Source organism: Myxine glutinosa, chromosome 11 (genome assembly GCF_964187855.1).
Source record: "Myxine glutinosa chromosome 11, kmMyxGlut1.1, whole genome shotgun sequence".
In the NCBI taxonomy this organism is placed as follows: Eukaryota; Metazoa; Chordata; class Myxini; order Myxiniformes; family Myxinidae; genus Myxine; species Myxine glutinosa.
The window spans coordinates 128333937-128354417 of NC_136271.1; the positions used below are offsets into that span (position 1 = coordinate 128333937).

The 20481-nt window shown below is 51.9% G+C and overlaps 1 long non-coding RNA gene across 1 annotated transcript; it reads right to left on the minus strand.

Annotated features, from left to right (window-relative positions):
- Positions 1-223: 223 nt before the first annotated feature.
- LOC137436269 (uncharacterized) lies at positions 224-13941 on the minus strand. The gene is made up of 3 exons (XR_010986232.2): positions 13864-13941; positions 11663-11758; positions 224-271 (listed from the first exon to the last, which is right to left on the minus strand). It is a non-coding gene; the product is annotated as an uncharacterized LOC137436269 (long non-coding RNA).
- Positions 13942-20481: the final 6540 nt, after the last annotated feature.

Genomic DNA, 20481 nt, shown 5'->3' on the forward strand with positions numbered 1-20481 from the left:
CATGGCGTTGTTGGGATTGGGACCTTTGTGTCTCCACTGCTTCGCTTCCATGGCGTTGTTGGGATTGGGACCTTCGTGTCTCCACTGCTTCGCTTCCATGGCGTTGTTGGGATTGGGACCTTTGTGTCTCCACTGCTTCGCTTCCATGGCGTTGTTGGGATTGGGACCTTCGTGTCTCCACTGCTTCACTTCCATGGCGTTGTTGGGATTGGGACCTTTGTGTCTCCACTGCTTCGCTTCCATGGCGTTGTTGTCATCGGGACTTTCATTGCTGCACCACATTGACATGACACAAAATGGAACTCTCTTAGGAAGACCAAATAGCACATGCAGATCATCAAAAGCAGTTATCATACTAAAATACGCCATTTTTATTTGTGTCTGATGAATTTTTGACGCCAATACATTCTGTCGTTACTTATCCAATCTCAACCAAACTTGACAGGATGACGAAGGGTTACACAATGAAGGTTGTAGCGCATTCATTTGCCCCCCCCCCCTCCCCAAGGGGGTTTTCTCCCCCGAGCGGGTTTTCCCCGTCATTGCCGTCAATGGGGTTGCACGTTGAGTTGTATGTCAATGTTAAATTAGCTTTGTCGTGGCGTTTGTCCAAAGAAGATTTATCGTGGCGTTTTTCCAAAGACGCTTTTAATAACAAAATAATGATAATCGCATATTGTTAATGTTATCACAAAACAATATTAATACTAATAAAGTCCCACTTCCCCAAGGCATTTTTCCTGCAGTGATGACGTGTATAAACAGCTTATCTTTAACTATAATTCACCAAATGTCCGTCTGTCTGTCAGTTCGAAGGTACCGCAAAAATGGCTGAACAGATCGCAACGATATTTTAGGTGGGTAATCCTGGGACCCCCTGGGACCCCCTATATTGTTTCGCTAATTTTTCCAAGTTTTCCAATTTTCCAGTTTTTCCAAACACGATGGTGTGGTGCTGCGCACACAGGACCGGCACCAGACTATTTTGCGCCCTAGGCAAGGCCAGCTACTTGCATCCCCTCCCCCCCCCCATTTTTTTTTGCCAACTTCGATTTTTAAAAACAGATGTTTTGTATAAAAAATAAAAAGCAGAAAACTTGAAACTGCTAAATTTATTTTAAATTGCAAGACTAAGTACCGCAAGATGCCAACAGCACCAATATTAAAGGCGCAATGTCCATTAATATGGCAGTGGCCAGGGGTGGATCCGGGGGGGGGGGGTGCTGGGGTGCGCACCCCCCCCTTCGATCCAGGATGAGGGTGCAGGCGGTGTAAATCTGCTGAACTGTTGGACCAGGGAAGAACACAAGGAACTGCAGAAACTTCAGAAACTGCAGAAACTGCAGAAACTGCAGAAACTGCAGAAACTCACGAAATGCCGTTTCTGACGATCAGTTATTTAAAATTTCATGGGGGAGGACCCCCAGACCCCCCCCTTTATCCTCCCCCCAGCGCTATGGTTTCATGCACCCCCCCCCCCCCCGTCAAAAAATTCCTGGATCCGCCCCTGGTGGCCCTGTTACCCCACGCTTTGGGGCAAATGGGCTTTCACTTAAAAAAATATGACACTACATGTGGTTTGCAATGCAAAATAATGAAAGTGGGCCCTTTATGAGTGTGTGAATGGAAATTACAGATAAACTAAACAGTTTTTGGTTTGAGCAATAAGTTTTAGATATGCAAAATCAAAATTTTAAATAAACAATCTTTGATTATCTTTCGCAAATACAAAAGAAAATATTTTGGCACACAAATCATTTTGAACTAAAGGGCACTCAGTATGCTGTGACCAGTCTTAAAACAATAATTTATATAAAACTGTGACCCTTTAAGGTTCAGTAATACGCCCCTCTGATCTCTGCGCCCTAGGCGGCTGCCTAGTTGGCCTAATGGTAGCGCCGGCCCTGTGCGCACACACGACTCGATTGCCAGAGAGGTAGGCCACAACGCGTTTGTATAACAAAGAGTCTTTATTCAAAGCTCGTACTTCAGCACTGGCCGGGCTCAAGCTTAGAGCCCGCATATATGTGCCGAGGCCACGCCTAATCCCCGGGCGTGGCCGATCGGTCGAAAGGCAGGGCATGTGCTTTCATCCCCCGCCTGGATGCTCGCGCCACCCACTGGTGCGCGGAATTATTTCTCCTTGTGCCCACCACATGCGACCCCGATAATTCCCGCGCACCTGAAGGGTGAGTTTGCGGGGAAGCCGGATGACCCGGCCGAAACGCCCCCTGGCGATGGGTGCAGGGCTGGGGGGTAGCGGGCTGGCGGGGCGGGGGGGTGCCGGGGGTCCGACCGCCGGGGGGCGGCCTCGACGCAGAGGCAGAGCTGCTTGCGGGGGGTGGTCCAGATCGAGGTGCGCCGGCTTGAGGCGGTCCACGGAAATGCGATCCGGGGCACCGCCGATGTCGATGGTGAAAAATTTGTCCCCGGTCTCCAGCACGTGGAAGGGCCCGTCGTACGGGGGCCGTAGCTGTGCCCGGTGGGCGTCGTGCAGGACGAAGACGTACTTTGCCATGCGAAGCTCCGGGGCGACGTGGGAAGCGGGCAACCGTGGTGTGCCGTTGGCACCGGGGCGAACCTCCGGGCAGTCTCCTGAAGGGCAGAGCGCTGTTGCGCCGCGGACCAAGGAGCCGTGGAGTTGGGGATAAATTCACCCGGTACCCACAGTGGTTGCCCGAAGACCAGCTCCCCCGAGGATGCGTGCAGGTCATCCTTGGGCGCCGTCCTGAGGCCCAGCAGGACCCAGGGGAGTCTGTCGACCCAGCCGCCATCGCGGAGGCTGGCCCGGAGTGCGGCCTTCATTGAGCGATGAAAGCGCTCGCACAGGCCATTGGCCTGGGGGTGGTAGGCCGTGGTGCGGTGTAGTTTCACCCCGAGCCCTTGCGCCACCGCGGCCCAGAGCTCTGAGGTCAACTGGGGGCCGTGGTCGGACGAGATGTCCGAGGGGGCACCGAACCGGGCAACCCAAGTGGCGATGAAGGCTTGCGCCACATCAGCCGCAGACGTCGCCGCCAATGGGACGGCCTCCGGCCACCGTGTGGTGAGGTCTACCATGGTGAGGAGGTGGGTGAACCCCCGCGAGGGGGGCAGAGGTCCCACCAAGTCGACGTGCACGTGGTCGAACCGATGCTCGGGCACTGCAAACGGGGCCAACGGGGCCTGGGTGTGGTGGTGGACCTTTGCGCGCTGGCACGCGAGGCACGTCCTGGCCCAGTCGCGGACGTCCTTCCGGAGGCCATGCCAGACGAACTTCGCCGCGACGAGCTTCTGGGATGCCTTCGTGCCCGGGTGGGACAGGCTGTGGATGGCGTCGAAAACGGGGCGCCGCCAGCCAGCGGGCACGATGGGGCGAGGCCGTCCGAGGGAGACGTTACATAGGAAGGCCGTGCCCGCGGCGTCGAATGGCACCTCGGTTACGCGGAGGCCCGTGACGGCGGTCCGCAAGGCCTGGATGCCGGGGTCGGCGGTCTGGTCCTCCGCCATCCGGGCATAGTCGACCCCGAGGTGGACCGCGTGCACGACAGACCGGGAAAGGCAATCCGCCACCGGGTTGTCCTTACCCGCCATGTGACGGATGTCCATCGTGTACTCGGACACGGCAGAGAGGTGACGCTGCTACCGTGCCGACCATGGCTCGGCGACCTTGGCCATCGCGAACACAAGGGGCTTGTGGTCAACGAAAGCCATGAACGGGCAGCCCTCCAGCAGATGGCGGAAGTGTCGGACCACCAGGTGGAGCCCGAGCAGCTCGCGGTCGAAGGTGCTATAGCGGCGTTCGTGCCGGCGAAGCTGCCGGCTAAAAAACACCAGCGGTTGCCAAGCACCACACACCCACTGCTCGTGCACCGCGCCCACCGCGTAGTCCGACGCGTCGGTGGTGAGGGCGATCGGTGCATCGGGCGCTGGGTGCGCCAGCATGGTGGCGTCGGCCAGGGCCAGCTTTGCGCCGCAAACGCCGCGGCCATCGGCTCCGACCAGGCGATGTCACCTTTGTCCGGCTTGCCCCGGAGGGCCTCGTGCAATGGGCGGAGGTGCTGGGCGACGTCGGGCACGAAGTGGTGGTAAAAATGTACCATGCCCAGGAACTCCTGGAGCCCCTTGATCGTGCGGGCCGCGGGAAATCCATGACCGCCTCCACCTTGGCCGTTAAAGGGATGGCCCCGTGCCTGGTGATGCGGTGCCCAAAGAAGTCGATGGTGGCAACGCCGAAACGGCACTTGGCGGGGTTGATGATTAAACCATGCTGGCCCAGGCGTTCTAAAAGCGTGCGGAGGTGGAGCAGGTGCTCCTCCCGGGACGCGTTCGCGATTAGGATGTCATCCGGGTAGACAAACAGGAAAGGTAAGTCGCGCAAGGTGCTGTCCATAAGCCGCTGGAATGCCTGGGCCGCATTCTTCAACCCGAAAGGCATTCTCAGGAACTCAAAGAGGCCGAAAGGGGTGATGACGGCCGTCTTCAGGACGTCGTCTGGTTGGACGGGGACCTGGTGGTAGCCCCGGATGAGGTCCACCTTGGAAAACACGGTCGTGTTTGCCAACCGGGCGGAAAAGTCCTGTATATGCGTGACCGGGTAGCGGTCGGGGGTGGTGGCATCATTGAGCCGGCGGTAGTCCCCGCACGGCCACCATCCCCCCGCCGGGCTTCGGCACAATGTGCAGAGGAGAAGCCCAAGCGCTGTTGGAGCGCCGTACGATCCCCAGCCGCTCCAGCATGGCGAACTCCGCTTTCGCCACCGCGAGCTTCGTGGGCTCGAGTCGGCGTGCCCGGGCATAGACCGGCGGCCCGACCGTCGGTATATGGTGCTCCACACTGTGTTTAGTGGCCACCGCTGAGAAGGTGGGCCGCGTGAGGGCCGGGAAACTGGCGAGGAGGCGGGTAAAGGCGTCCGCTGCCGGAAGCGTGCAAACTAAACTCGCCGGGACGGAACCTTCCAGCAAGCTGCTTGGCAAGCCGCTCAGTGAGCCGCTCAACGAGCCGCTCAGCGAACAAGCGAGCGAGCTAAAGGTTTCGGCCTGGACGAGCCGTCTGCGCTTCACGTTGACCAACAACCCATTCGCACATAGGAAGTCCGCACCGAGCAGTGCCATTGGCACGCTGGCGGTCACGAACGACCATTGAAAGCGCTGCCCTCCGAACCGCAGGGAGAGGCAACGCTTCCCGAATGTGCGGATGGGTGTACCGTTGGCGGCAAGCAAAGCGGGGCCCTGGCCCGCGGTTTGCTTGTCGGACGTGGAGGCGGGGAGGACGCTCACCTGCGCTCCTGTGTCACAAAGAAAACGGCGCCCAGACAAGGTGTCCGTGATGAAAAGGAGGCTGCCGGAATGGCCGACGCTCATGGCCGCAAGTGAGCGCCGGTTGTTTCCCGACCCGTCAAAAGAGCACGGCGGGCGACACGTTTTAGCCTGGCGGCCGAACCTGGCATGGTAGTAGCACCAGGTTTGCGGCGGTAACGGCCGCGGCGGCCGTGCCGGCGGCGGTAGTGGTGGCGGCGGTGGTAGTGGACGGGGCGTAGCAGCAGCCACGAGGGAAACCGGGGGCGCTGGAGCCTCCGCACCGGGATCCACTATGGCAGCACCGTATACCAACCGCGTGTCGCAGGCCGCAAAATGCTTGTCGGCCTCTACGGCCAGGGCGCGGGGTTCCTTTATTTTGGAACCGGCCAGCGCGAGGCGTACCTGTGCAGGTAGCTGGCGTAAGAAAAGTGCTCGGAATAAGAATTCCGGGGGCTGGTCGCCAAGCAGGGACAGCATGGAATCCATCCGGACAGATGGTCGTGTGTCGCCGAGGGCGGGAAGGTCCAGGAGGCGGTCGGCCCGTTCGATCTCCGTGAGCCCGAACGTGGCGATGAGGAGACGTTTGAGCACCTCGTACTTGTTGTCGCCCGGCGGGCGCCGAAGGATGGACACGACTCGGGCGGCAGTGCCGGGCCCAAGGGTGGCGACCACGTGGTAGTACCGGGTCTCGTCCGCCGTTATGCCTTGGAGTTGGAATTGAGCTTCGGCCTGCAAAAACCAAACGTCGGCTTGCGCTTCCCAGAACTCCGTGAGTTGGACTGCGATGGCGTTGGTGGCCATGGCGCGTTCGGTGGTCAGCAACGGCTGAACCAATCGGGGTCACCAGTGTGGTGCTGCGCACACACGACTCGATTGCCAGAGAGGTAGGCCACAACGCGTTTGTATAACAAAGAGTCTTTATTCAAAGCTCGTACTTCAGCACTGGGCGGGCTCGAGCTTAGAGCCCGCATTTATGTGCCGAGGCCACGCCTAGTCCCTGGGCATGGCCGATCGGTCGAAAGGCGGGGCATGTGCTTTCGTCCCCCACCTGGATGCTCGCGCCACCCACTGGTGCGCGGAATTATTGCCCCTTGTGCCCACCACAATGGAATATTATTTACCGATATGAACAGTGATGTGGCTTTTGTTGAAATTATACGTACCAGTAGAGAGTATATCGACTCCTGACGAACTCTTCCTATATAAAAGTGCGGCTCCGAAGTAACACGGCAGCGTGTGCAAAGCGACTGAGAAACAGGTGTAGCGGCCGCTTCTGTGTTACAGATTCGGCACACACTCACTCTTCACACATAAACGTGCGACTGAGAAAGACGTGTAGCAGCCGCTTCCGTTTTGCAGAATTCAATCTTTTTTCAAAATGGGCGCCATGTACTGTTTAGATTTTGATGATTTGCGTGTGATATGATTTAACGGATGTTTATATGAATCGTTTAAAATAAAAAAGCCTTCAATGTCTGATATTTTGCCTTTTCATTTGGGCTTCCCAATTGAAGCCCCACTAGTAGGGTGGGTACCGTTGCCAGTAGTTATAATGGCGTTTCTGTGGGAGCAACATAGAGTTATATTATAGACTCGAGGGCGCACTCGCCACATGGCCCCGTGCCGGCAAGGACGACCGGCAGCCATGTTTTGGGGGGCAACATTTGTTGACAACGTACATTTACATGTACATGACCTATTTATGTCGCGAATATTTTCTAGTTGCAAGATGCCGAAAAGTTGTGCCTGCTACGAGTGCACAAATCGTAGCAACCAGAAGAAGGATGTTAGTTTTCACAGGTGAGTACTCTGTGTTTTTCTTTTTAAAAGTAGAAATTTTGGTCGGAATTTGGTCAGATTCATCGAGAGTGGCGGACAGGCATACAACAAGAAGCAAGGCTGTATGGCTCTCTTTTATGTCATGTGTCTTATTGTTGTCGCCATTACAATAAGACCCATGGTAAAAGAGAGCCATACAGCCCTGCTTGTAGGGCTAGACAGGCACAGGCATGACAGGCGGAGTTGATGTCTCTTTGCAACTCTTTCAATCTTTGGAACAAAGGCCTTTCCATTCATGCCATTGTGGCCAAGCATTACACTGGGCCTTACCCTAAAAATGAACTTCAAACCTGCGAGAGATTATTTTTGTCTGTCACCTGGTCGTCATAATGATCGTGACTGATGGACTGATAACACCTACAATACTACAGAAATGTTTCGAGGCAAGTCGGACCCGAACCATCTCCGACCCAGACCATCTCGGACCCAGACCATCTCGGACCCAGACCATCTCGGACCCAGACCATCTCGAACCCAGACCATCTCGGACCCAGACCATCTCGGACCCAGACCATCTCGGACCCAGATCATCTCGGACCCAGATCATCTCGGACACAGATCATCTCGGACTCAGAACATCTCGGACCCAGAACATCTCGGACCCAGAACATCTCGGACCCAGAACATCTCGGACCCAGAACATCTTGGACCCAGACCATCTCGGACCCTGACCATCTCGAACCCAGACCATCTCGGACCCAGACCATCTTGGACCCAGAACATCTCGGACCCAGACCATCTCGGACCCAGATCATCTCGGACCCAGACCATCTCAGACCCTGACCATCTCGAACCCAGACCATCTCGGACCCAGACCATCTCGGATCCAGACCATCTCGGACCCAGACCATCTCAGACCCTGACCATCTCGAACCCAGACCATCTCGAACCCAGAACATCTCGGACCCAGACCATCTCGGACCCAGATCATCTCGGACCCAGACCATCTCAGACCCTGACCATCTCGAACCCAGACCATCTCGGACCCAGACCATCTCGGATCCAGACCATCTCGGACCCAGACCATCTCAGACCCAGACTGTCCCAGATCATCTCGGACCCAGACCATCTCAGACCCAGACCAACTTGGACCCAAGAGTTTTTTTCAGTGTGACTTATCTTAATTCTTATCATGAAGTATCATTCTTTTAAAGTCGTTTGTTTTCTAAATCCAAGTGGGACAAAAGTCATATTATACATATTCTTGCTTCAGGTTAATTTTGCCCTTATACCGGTGTACATTAAAGGATAGCAAACCTTAAAGACTTTTTTCCCCACGTATCAAAAGATGTTCGAGAAGTCTAAAACAACTACACATTTTCCCTTTGGTGTTTTCTTTCGTGGCTTTTTGACCCAAAATATATTTGTACATTTTGCATGGGCAGTACCATCTTGAGATCCTGTGATGTAATGGGGGTCCCATCGATCCAGACTACCATCACAAGGTCAATTCTAAGACATGCCTGTAGCAACGTCACACATGCAGCCTCAACAAAATCCAACAATCTGCTTTGGATTTTTGTTAGGTCATGCGTAGAATGGATGTGGTGTTTATTTGTTTATTTGTTGGGGTGTTTGTTTGTTTGTTTGTGTGGTTGGGTGGGTGGCTGGTTGGTTGGTTGGGGGTGGCTGGTTGGTTGGTTGGGTGGGTGGGTGGGTGGGCGGGCGGGTGGGTGCCTGGTTGGGTGGTTGGTTGGTTGGGTGGGTGGCTGGTTGGTTGGTTTTTGGCTGGTTGGGTGGTTGGTTGGGTGGGTGGCTGGTTGGTTGGGTGGTTGGGTGGGTGGGTGGGTGGGTGGTTGGGTGCGTGGCTGGTTGGGTGGTCGGTTGGGTGGGTGGTCGGCTGGGTGGGTGGTTTTTGGTTGGGTGCGTAGTTGGTTTTTGTTTGGTTTTGGGTGGTTGGTTGGTTGGGTGGGTGGGTGGCTGGTTGGTTGGGTGGGTGGGTGGGTGGGTGGTTGATGGTTGGGTGGTTGGTTTGTGGGTGGTTTGGGTGGTTGGTTGGTTGGGTGGCTGGTTGGTTGGTTGGGTGGGTGGTTGTGTGGATGGGTGGTTGGTTAGTTGGGTGGCTGGTTGGTTGGTTGGTTGGGTGGGTGGTTGGGTGGGTGGTTGGTTAGTTGGGTGGGTGGTTGGTTGGTTGGTTGGGTGGGTGGGTGGTTGGTTGGTGGGTGGGTGGGTGGTTGGTTAGTTGGGTGGCTGGTTGGTTGGTTGGGTGGGTGGGTGGCGGGTTGGTTGGGTGGGTGGTTGGGTGGGTGGTTGGGTGGGTGGTTTGGTTTATTGGGTTTGTGGTTGATTTGTATTTTTTTTTTTTTTTTTTTTTAATTAAGGTTTGAATTATAAATTAAGTTGCAATGAATTAAATTAATATGAAAGTGATCTTTCTTGTCACTGTGCCTCAGTTTTTTATGTTGCAGTTTTCTACTGTCCGCATATAAATGTGATTGTGCCCCCCTTCCCGTTACAGTGAGCAGAGTGAATGTCCAGATGACCGAGTATAACTTAGTTTTATCATGGGTGTTTTATAATGAACTGTTTTACACTCCATTAATAATCAGGAAATATAACTTTTTTTTTTTAGGTAAATCAATGTATCGTTCGTTCGTGTGGTTGCCAACTTCAATCAAGATTGGTGCTTTAATGTATGATAAATAGTGGCAATCACTATATTGTTCGTTTTGTTACAGATTCGTCACTTCCGTTGTTGTGGTTTTCATCCACTTGAAACATTTCTGATTCCATGTATTATTATTGTTGTCATTTAAAGGGAATAGATATTTCTATTTTAAAAAGTTAAAAGTTAAGGTTTTAAATGAAACAGGAACCGGACGGCGAGGAAGAGGAGAAAAAAGGGCGGAGCGTGTGAGTCGGACTGCGGACAAGAAAGCCGAGTCGCGCCGAGGTCTGGAGCGAACGTTGGCGAGCAAGAGTCACTGGCGAACTTTCGGGTTTCTGGGAAAGGGATTCCTACGACCGAGTTGTCATCGCTGTGACCGATCAACCTGCGTGTCAAGTTTTTGGTGGTGGATTCCGAAGAGAATTATCGCCGGGCCGGTACGTCTCAAGAGCGGGTCGTCGGCCATTTTGACTCGCGCAGGACTTGTGCTTCGCTCGCGGTTTCGTCTCTTTTCGACCATTTCACCGCATTCAGATGTCGATCTGGGGCGTGTGTGTGACGTGGCTTTTTGAAGGTTAATTCGTCCATACCCGAGGGTGTGATGTCTCAGTCGCCTGTAGGGCGCCTTTGGATATCCCAGTCGCCTTGAGGGCGCCTTTGTACAGCTGTGGCGGTGGGACTGTATTTGCCATCCGAACGGGATTCTGGTCTCGATCGGACATCGTTCTGTCGATCGCTGGAGCAAATCAACTTTGGGCTTGAAGCCGGGAATAAGAGACATTGGGGATGTTCGTGTTTCACTCACTTGGAGCACAGTAAGTTCTATATTACCAAAACTGATGGTACCATCATAGGACATGGATTGTACTATTGAATACTATTATTGTTGTACTGTTATTCTTGTGTGATCTTAATACAATATTTGTTTGTGAGTAACCATTGGGGTGGCTTCTCCATTGATCTTTGACATACGGAATAACACATTTTTCTGCCGTGACTCCTCTCTGGGCTCGGAGGTACACCGTGACCAGGGGGTCGGGGATGAGCACGTAACAGTTTAGATTGAAGAAAAAATAAAAAAATAATAAATATCAACTTTAAACGGCCACTCGTTCTAAGACACCATAGCGTTAGTGTGCGCATCCGTGTACTTGTTGCCCCCCAGAAACATGGCGGCCGGGTCTCCATGGTGGCACGGCCGGTTCTGTACACGGCATAGCGAGTGCAGCCTCTAGTCTATAATATAACTCCATGGGGAGCAACAGCTTATAAAGGAAGTAAAAATATTATACACCGCAAACACGTATGCTTAGCTTTTTAAACAGTCGCTCATGCTCTTTATAACACAAAATGAAGAAATTTGGAGGAATCTCGACATCGGTGAAGTAAGGTTTACTTGCAGAACTGAGCGAAGATCTACTGCACTCTATATACCCCGCAAATGTTGGGTTAATAACATGGCCCTTTCTGCCGCTGCCGTGGCATTTTTCGTAGCGAACTTTTGAAACTCGCTCCTGCTGTTTCACACGAAATTGAAAGGGAGAAGCTCGGGTTGTGCTCCTTTACGAAGCAGCTAGCTAGTGCTTGCCAAGCCAGCCGTTCCTTAATGGTTTTGAATGGAGTGCTTGTTCGAATGCTTAATCCAATTGGTGATCTCTTCACAAGAAACTTGGTAAATGAACACACCCAATGTTACTGAGACCCGACCATAGATCGACTGTAATATATACACCCCAAAGAGGAATGACCCTTCCTGCCCTTACCGGAGTCTGCAGGTGTAGGCAACTAGTTCCATGAAATGCTTCAATCATTAAACTTAAATTTCATTCCGCATGTCTAGTATCTCCTCCCAGCTCCTTCCCAAACAGGTATCGATACTTTTGAGTCAATTATAACATCAACAAAAGTGTAAAACATTGCAGTGGATGTTAGAGCTCACTTGACCCGTGTTGCTTTTGAAGGAGAACCATTGGTCATTCGTGAAGAGGAGATGAAAGTCCTCATTTTGAAAATGTTGGCTTCCTTATTTTTCTGTCTGCAATATTGAAAAGGAAGGTGTTTAGTACATTTCAGGTCATGCGGTGAAAAGGAAAGGTGTGATACAGTGACAAGAAGGACATGGTGAAGTGTGCAGACTGTCTTCACAAGCTATGACTCTCTCACTGCGTACACATGTTACAATTATGACTACACCTTTAAAATGAAGGTAAGTGAGAGGGAGGGCACTCTTCATAGGTGTGAATGTTATTCATTGGACCTGCAGTTGTCAGGCACAAAACGACCAGACTCAGTGTTTTAATGGTTCGAGCTTCTGTTCTGAGTCTCGGAGGTCGACAGTTCAAAACCCGGGCCAAGTTCAGCAAAGACTTAAAAAATGGTGCCCCTCACTTGTTGCTCAGCATTTATAAAGAATGCAGCATGGACAAAGAACCATCGGTTGACAAACATTGCACAGGATTGTAAAAACCTCGAAGAAGCAACGCTACAAAACCAAAAGGCAGTTTACTGGTACACCGTGGCCCTTTTCAACTCGTGCCGTGGGTTCCGTACCATTCCAAAGTTATTGCTCGCAGATAGAACAGTCAAACTTAAAGCTGCTTCCGAAGAATAGTATATTACTTAATGATTCGGGGCCCTGTCTGTTCCGCACTAAGTTTCTCGTATTTTATCTCTGAGGTGCGCAGCTCCCTATGGCCTTAGATCATGTACGAAAACTAGAACAATGCGACTGTGTCACCAATATGCCTCTGCATAGTCCCACAGCGGGTAGATGCCATCACTCTGCATATGTATGGGTAGGGGATCACGTTTGTGAAGTTTCGTGTTGATCGGATAGGGTTCGTTTTTCCATCTAATATGGCTGCCAAACCACGTGACCTATGACATCATCATTTTCAAACTATATGCAACAGTGCTGTTAGATGATATTTGTAAAATATCACATCGATAGGGTGAGCGGTTTCAGAGATACAATTATTTAATATTTTCCTTCAATCCAATATGGCGGCCAAACCTTGTGACCTATGATGTCATAAATTTAATATTTAAATACAAATTGGTCATAGATCATGTGCATGCAATTTCAGATATTTAGGATAAGAAATTATATTGAAACATTTTTGGCTGGTATCCCACTTTTTTTTTCTTTTTTTTTCTTTTTTTTTTGTATACAAGATCGAGGCTCGTGAAAGAGCAAACATTAATCACATAAAAAGACAAACCGACACACAAAACACAAAAAACAAGGGGGGCGGCAGACAAGATGGGGAGAGAGGGGGGAGGACGCAAAAGAGAGGGGGAAGAAGGGGAAGGACACAAACACAACATTTGAGAGCAGGGACAACGGGAGGACTCGGGGGGAGGTGGGAGAGGATTAAAACATATGAACACTGCAAGGACTCTGGGGTGAATTACCGGGGGTAGAAAAGATCAAGGTTTTCGATGGGGGAAGATAAGAGATGGTGGTGAACAGCTGTTTTAAAGACCTGGAGGGAGGAGTGGGATTGAAGGGAGTGGGGGAGTTTGTTCCAGAGGTGGGAGAAAAGGGGAATGAAAGAGTGAAGGTGAGCAGAGAGCCTAGACTTTGGCAGTTTAACCATAAGAGGGTTGCAGGCAGATCTTGTGCGACCTGAAGGAATATTGGGGGGACAGAGCACAGAGAGAGCTGGGGGAGCAAGGCCGGAGAGGAGTCGGTAGAAGAAATATTCACCTATGATGTCATCATTATCATGCTTTTGTTGCTCATTGGGAATACTTGACAATGTGCCAAGTTTCAAATTTTTCCATTGAGCGGTTTCCAAGAAATGCATTTTTAATTATTTGCTTTTAATCCAAGATGGCTGCCATTCCACGTGACTAATGACGTCACAATTATCATAAAAACATTCTGCATGGCTGTCACTCCTACCCTGAAAGTTTCTTCTCAATCGGACATATGGTTGCTGAGAAAAACAAGGTTTAGCCCGGACGGACGGACGGACAACCCGAAAACATAATTCCTCCGGCGACTTCGTAGGTAGAGGCATAAAGAAAAAGTTACACTCATTACCACCTGAGATAGCAACGCTCAATTTATGTATATCAAATGATAAAGCAAAGCACAACTTATCGAACCAAAATATCAATTTCACACCAACTCACCGAGGTATGAAGTAGGTCTCCCATTCTGCAGGTTGACTGGGCTTCCGGCGATCGGCCAACGGCAAAGGTCGGGGCCGCAGGCGCACGGCAGGTCGAAAAGTAAGTCTGTGTTCGCTCGGTTTTAAAAGGGGAAAATCAGGGCGCATCACCTAGGCGGCGGGAGGAGTGCGAGAGAAAATGGAGGCTTAAAGAGTGTGGAGACAGACACAAAGTATCGAAAGATTGACGTCTGAGTGGAGAAAAAGGTACAATTAAAAAGCAATCTTACCTGGCGAGTCTTTGAGGATTTTGGGTGTATGTTTTGAAATAAACGTGAGTCTCCATAAGGGGTGTTCAGAAGAGTCAAAATCACCTTTTCTTGATCTGTTTGACCCAAAAATGTACCTGTTGGGGATTTTCGAAAATCGTTATTTAAAAAAAAAAAAAGGTTTTTCAAAATGAATTTCTCCATACGCACTTTATACGTCATTCAAGCAGTAAGGGAGTCACATGACTGCAATATTCAAACAGTAAGGGAGTCACATGACTGCAATATTCAAACAGTGAGACCCAAGGTTTTCATCAGGATGAAAAACCGGAGAATATCTCTTCTAAGAATGGTGAGCTATCGAGCATCAACTTGGTGAGAATTGGTGATGGTGAAAACAACATTCGGATTCACCATCTCCAGATTCCAGTCATGTGACTGCCACAATTCACCTTGTCTCACACTTGACTGCCACAACTCATTCTGACTCACACTTGACTGCCACAACTCATTCTGACTCACACTTGACTGCCACAACTCATTCTGACTCACACTTGACTGCCACAACTCATTCTGACTCACACTTGACTGCCACAACTCATTCTGACTCACACTTGACTGCCACAACTCATTCTGACTCACACTTGACTGCCACAACTCATTCTGACTCACACTTGACTGCCACAACTCATTCTGACTCACACTTGAGTGGTGTCCTAACACTTGGTAAAGGAAACAGTCATAATCCCAGGAATAGGCCAATTCGGTGGTCGAAACGTGGGAATTGCCTAATGTACAGTTACAAGGGATGGTGGTCCCTTCAGGGATACACAAATAAAGGGCCATTCAAAAGTTCTGGAGTGAGATTGGATTCCTATAAGAAACAACATTTATATTCTCTTGTGTAAGTATAGATATGAGTGGGAAAAGAAAGATTTCCCTCTCAACAATTATTATATGATACATATATATATATATATATACAGTCACGTGAAAAAGTAAGTACACCCCATGTAAAGTTTTGACTTTTTCAACATATTTCAACATACAGCTATTTGATCAACATACAGCTCATTTCAACAATATTAATAGATAAAGGTGATATAATATAACAAATATCATGAAACATTTACATTTTGTAGTCCATTGTATAATTTACTAGCTGAGGTACCCGGCTTCGCCCGGGTTGAATAAGAATAAGACAAATCACTTTTGAGCGCCCGAAATTCCCAGGCAAACGCTATAACGCACCAGGTTTACAACCTGTGCGTTAATATATGATGAAAAGAACATGTATATGGGAGGAGGAGAGGGGAGGGGGGGGGAGGAGGAGAGGGGAGGGGGGGGGGAGGAGGAGAGGGGAGGGGGGGAGGTGAGGGGGGAGGGGGGGGGGGAGGTGAGGGGGGAGGGGGGGGAGGTGAGGGGGGAGGGGGGGGGGAGGTGAGGGGGGAGGGGGGGGGAGGTGAGGGGGGAGGTGAGGGGGAGGGGAGGGGAGGGGAGGGGGAGGTGAGGGGGAGGGGAGGTGAGGGGGAGGGGAGGTGAGGGGGAGGGGAGGGGTGAGGGGAGGGGAGGGAGGGTGAGGGGGAGGAGGGGAGGGGGAGGTGAGGGGAGGGGGTAGGGGGGAGGGGGGGAGGGGGGAGGGGAGGGTGAGGGGAGGGGGAGGGGAGGGGCGAGGGGAGGAGGTGAGGGGAGGGGAGGGGGGAGGGAGGGGGGAGGGGGAGGGGTGGGGAGGGGGGGAGGGGGTGGGGGAGGTGGGGAGGGGAGGGGGGAGGTGGGGAGGGGGAGGGGGGAGGGGGGGAGGGAGGGGGGAGGGGGGAGGGGGGGGAGGGGGGAGGGAGGGGGGGAGGGAGGGGGGAGGGGGTGGGGAGGGGAGGGGGGAGGGGGGGAGGGGGAGGGGGAGGGGAGGGGGGGGGGAGGGGGGAGGGGAGGGGGGGGGAGGGGGGGAGGGGGAGGGGGGGGGGAGGGGGGAGGGGGGAGGGGAGGGGGGAGGTGGTGAGGGGAGGGGGGAGGTGGTGAGGGGAGGGGAGGGGGGAGGGGAGGGGAGGGGGGAGGGGAGGGGGTGAGGGGGGAGGGGGAAGGGCGAGGGGGAGTGGAGGGGAGGGGGGAGTGGGGGGGGGAGGGGGGGAGTGGAGGGGGGAGGGGGGAGTGGAGGGGGGAGGGGGAGTGGAGGGGGGGGGGAGTGGGGGGAGGGGGGGGGGAGAGGGGGAGTGGGGGGAGGGGGGAGGGGGGAGGGGGAGTGGGGGGAGGGGGGAGGGGGAGGGGGAGTGGGGGGGGAGGGGGGAGGGGGGGAGGGGGAGTGGGGGGGAGGGGGGAGGGGGAGTGGGGGGGAGGGGGGAGGGGGGAGTGGGGGGGAGGGGGGAGGGGGAGGTGGGGGGGAGGGGGAGGGGGAGTGGGGGGGAGGGGGGAGTGGGGGGAGGGGGGGAGGGGGGGAGTGGAAGGGGGAGGAGGGAGAAGAGGGGGGAGGGAGAAGAGGGGGGCAGGGGAGAAGAGGGGGGAGGGGAGAAGAGGAGGGAGGGAGGGGAGAAGAGGAGGGAGGGGGAGGAGAAGAGGAGGGAGGGGGAGGAGAGGGGAGAAGAGGAGGGAGGGGGAGGGGAGGAGGATGGGAGGGGAGGGGAGGGAGGGTGGGGGGGGGGGAGGGGAGGAGAGGGGGGGGGGGGAGGGTGGGGGGGAGGGAGGAGAGGGTGGGGGGTGGGGAGGAGAGGGTGGGGGGAGGGGAGGAGGGTGGGGGGGAGGGGAAGAGAGGGTGGGGGGGGTGGGGAGGAGAGGGTGGGGGGGAGGGGAGGAGAGGGTGGGGGGGAGGGGTGGAGAGGGTGGGGGGAGGGAGGGAGAGGGTGGGGGGGGTGGGGGAGGAGTGGGGGGGGGGGAGGAGTGGGGGGGGAGGGGTGTGGGGGGGGAGGGGAGAAGTGGGGGGGGGGAGGGAGTGGGGGGGGGAGGAGTGGGGGGGAGGGGAGGAGTGGGGGGGAGGGGGGAGTGGGGGGGGAGGGGAGGGTGGGGGGGGGGGAGGGGAGGAGGTGGGGGGGGGAGGGGAGGAGTGGGGGGGGAGGAGAGGAGTGGGGGGGGGGGGAGAGTGAGTGGGGGGGGGGAGGAGAGGAGTGGGGGGGGAGGGGAGGAGAGGAGTGGGGGGGGGGAGGGGAGAAGAGGGGAGGAGGGGAGGGAGTGGGGGAGGGGAGAAGAGGAGAGGGGAGAAGAGGAGGGAGGGGAGGAGGTGGGGGGAGGAGGAGAGGGGAGGAGGAGAGGGGAACGGCTAGCTTGGCAAGCAATAGCAGGATTTTTATTTTTACCTCAATGAGGGCCATATAATTATATAGTCCGAGTTTGGAGCCTTCAAGTTCAACATAAAGTTTTTTTTATGAAAAATAATGCAGATGTATAACAATCCACCAATGCAAGTTCAGAAATGAATGCAGATCCTTTACTTTGCGATACAAACGCAATTCCCGCATTTACACTCACGATCAAGGCCTCCAGAGTGATCGCGCCTCTTCTTCCTCCTTCAACTTCGTCTCACTTCTTTCACTCAAAATGCACGAAATTCTGCCGCATGAAATTATGTAGAGGCCTCGTCGGGGGGATATAAGGTAGATAAGGAAGGCGTTGTAACAGAAGAATCAAAATAAACGTCGAAGAACAAAAGGAAATTGGAGCTATTCTGGACCCACAGCCAAACCCGACAAACCATTGCAATACACCCCGAACGTCTTGCGCCGTCACAAACTACCCCATGGAATTGCAGCTGGCGCTGTTTTTTTAAACCATTGATATTAAAATAAAACGTAGCCTAAAACCACCGGGATTTTATGCTGATTCCGAATCTGTGTCTAAAACTTTTCTCCGATGTGTAGTTCTTGAGTTTTAAGCGGACATCCAGACAGACACACATATATACACACACACAGACACTCCTCCTTTATATATAGAGAAATAAACATAAATGCAAATTTCGCATGTGGAAAAAGTAAGTACACCCTTGGCTCTAGTAGGTGGTATTGCCCCCTTTGGCAGAAACAACCTCAAGTACGCATTTCTTATAACTGTCTACCAGTCTCTGACATCAACTGGGAGAAATTTTGCCCACTCCTCCATGTAGAATTCTTTCAGCTGTGCGATGTTTGAGGGGTTTCTTGCATGTACAGCTCGTTTCAAATCCCCCCACAACATCTCGATGGGATTTAGATCCAGGCTTTGACTTGGCCATTCCAGAACCCTCCATTTCTTTCTTTTCAGCCATTCCTTGGTGGATTTACTGGTATGTTTAGGGTCATTGTCATGTTGCAAGGTCCACCTTCGGTTGAGCTTCAACTCTCCGACAGATGGCCTCACATTATCCTCAAGCACCCTCTGGTACAATGAAGAATTCATAGTGGATTATAGGATGGTGAGCTGCACAGGACCTGATGCAGCAAAGCTGCCCCAAACCATAATATTTCCACCACCATGCTTTACAGTTGGTATCAGGTTCTTGTGGTCAAATGCTGTCTTTGGTTTTCGCCAAACATGTCTTCTGGTACTGTGGCCAAATAGCTCTACCTTTGGCTCATCTGTCCAGAGCACATTGTTCCAAAAGTGCGGGTCTTTGCCACGGTGTTCATTGGCAAACTTTAGTCTTGCCCTGATGTTCTTTCTGGACAGCAAAGGTTTCCCCCTGGCACACCTCCCATGTTGATCAAATTTGTGCAGCCTCTTTCTAATGGCAGACTCGTGCACTTTGACATCAACAGTGGCAAGAGCTACCTGTAGGTCCCGTGATGACATTCTGGGGTTCTTTGAGACTTCTTTCAGCATCTTGCGGTCTGCTCTCGGGCTGAACTTGCTGGAGCGGTCTGGCCTGAACAAGTTGGCAGTTGTTTGGAATCTTCTCCATTTCTAGATGATCTTCCGGACAGTCGAATGATTGTTTTCAAATTGTTTGGAGATCTTTTTGAATCCCTTCCCAACACCTGTAGGCATCTATAACCTTCTTTCTGAAGGCCTCAGAGAGCTCTTTTGATCGAGGCATGGTGACGCCGCACAATTCAACAACAAAGAGCAAACCAAACGAAATGTCTGAGGTTTAAATAAGACAGGTTCCTCCAAGATCCTCTCGAACGATGTTCTAATCATTTGCACCTGAGCTGGTGCACCTGATTCTAATTTTAGGTATTTGAAGTAGTGATATATGTAGGGGTGTACTTACTTTTTCCACATGCGAAATTTGCATTTATGTTTATTTAAATTATACAATGGAAGTAGTGTAATAATGTTGCTTCTGGGACACCTCCGTTTAACATGGGAAATCCCTATCTAATGTCATTTACCCCCTTGTCTTTTTCAAAAATCATAAACACCTCTATTTCTCCCACCCTCATCTTTATGAACCTTTTGTCTGTAGTACCTATCCTTAATGTTGTTCATTAGACCACTCAAACACTACAAATATTTGTTTTCTCTTATAGACCTATCATCCTTCTTCTACATATCATCTGGCAGATTAATCTTTGACCCATTCACTTCCATATTAATTCTTTCCCTCCCTCATTGACCCTAAACACCTATATTTCTCTCACCCTGTTCTTTACGAACCTTCTAACCTTTTGACATGTTATCCTTATTCATTAGACCACTTAAACACCTGTGATCCTTCTGACCTCATGGACCTTTTAACCTTTTACTCTTAATATCATCTGGTGAATATAACCCACTCAAACAACGACCCTACAAATATTTGTTTATGCGTGGGAAATAATTTAATTCTCCTACAACTCTCTTCACCATCTAATATATTAACAAAAAATATGTTTGAGTTTGGTTCTTTATTAAGATATTTTAACTGAGCTAAGATAAAATGGTAAACCTCCCTCAATGTTCTTGTTTGAGCGCCTCCAGTGCCACATACCATTTTTTGGTAAGCTCCGCCCACTTTTTGGTAAACCACGCCCATTTTTACTAAGCCCCGCCCACTTTTTGTTAAGCCACGCCCACTTTTGCTAAGCTCCTCCCACTTTTGCTAAGCTCCTCCCACTTTTGCTAAGTCCCACCCACTTTATAAACTCTTCAGCATTGTATCATTTCCAGGTAATACATTACATCATTTTCAGGGAATTTCCATCACATCATTTCCAGTTAAGACACGCCCAGGGAATTTCCACAGGAAGACACACCCAGTCCTTATAAAAGGCACCGACCACACAGGCTTTTTCAAACACGCTTTCTGCTTCACTTGAGAATGGACTACTATGCCGAAATGGAATGGGATAACTTTGCTATTCCATGGAGTCCTACTACCTGTGTAGAACTCAACCTTCAGATTGATGAACTGGACTCGAACCTCTTATCAATGGAGGTAAGTTTGTTTATTTATTTATTTATTTATTTAATTTTTTTTTTTAAGATGA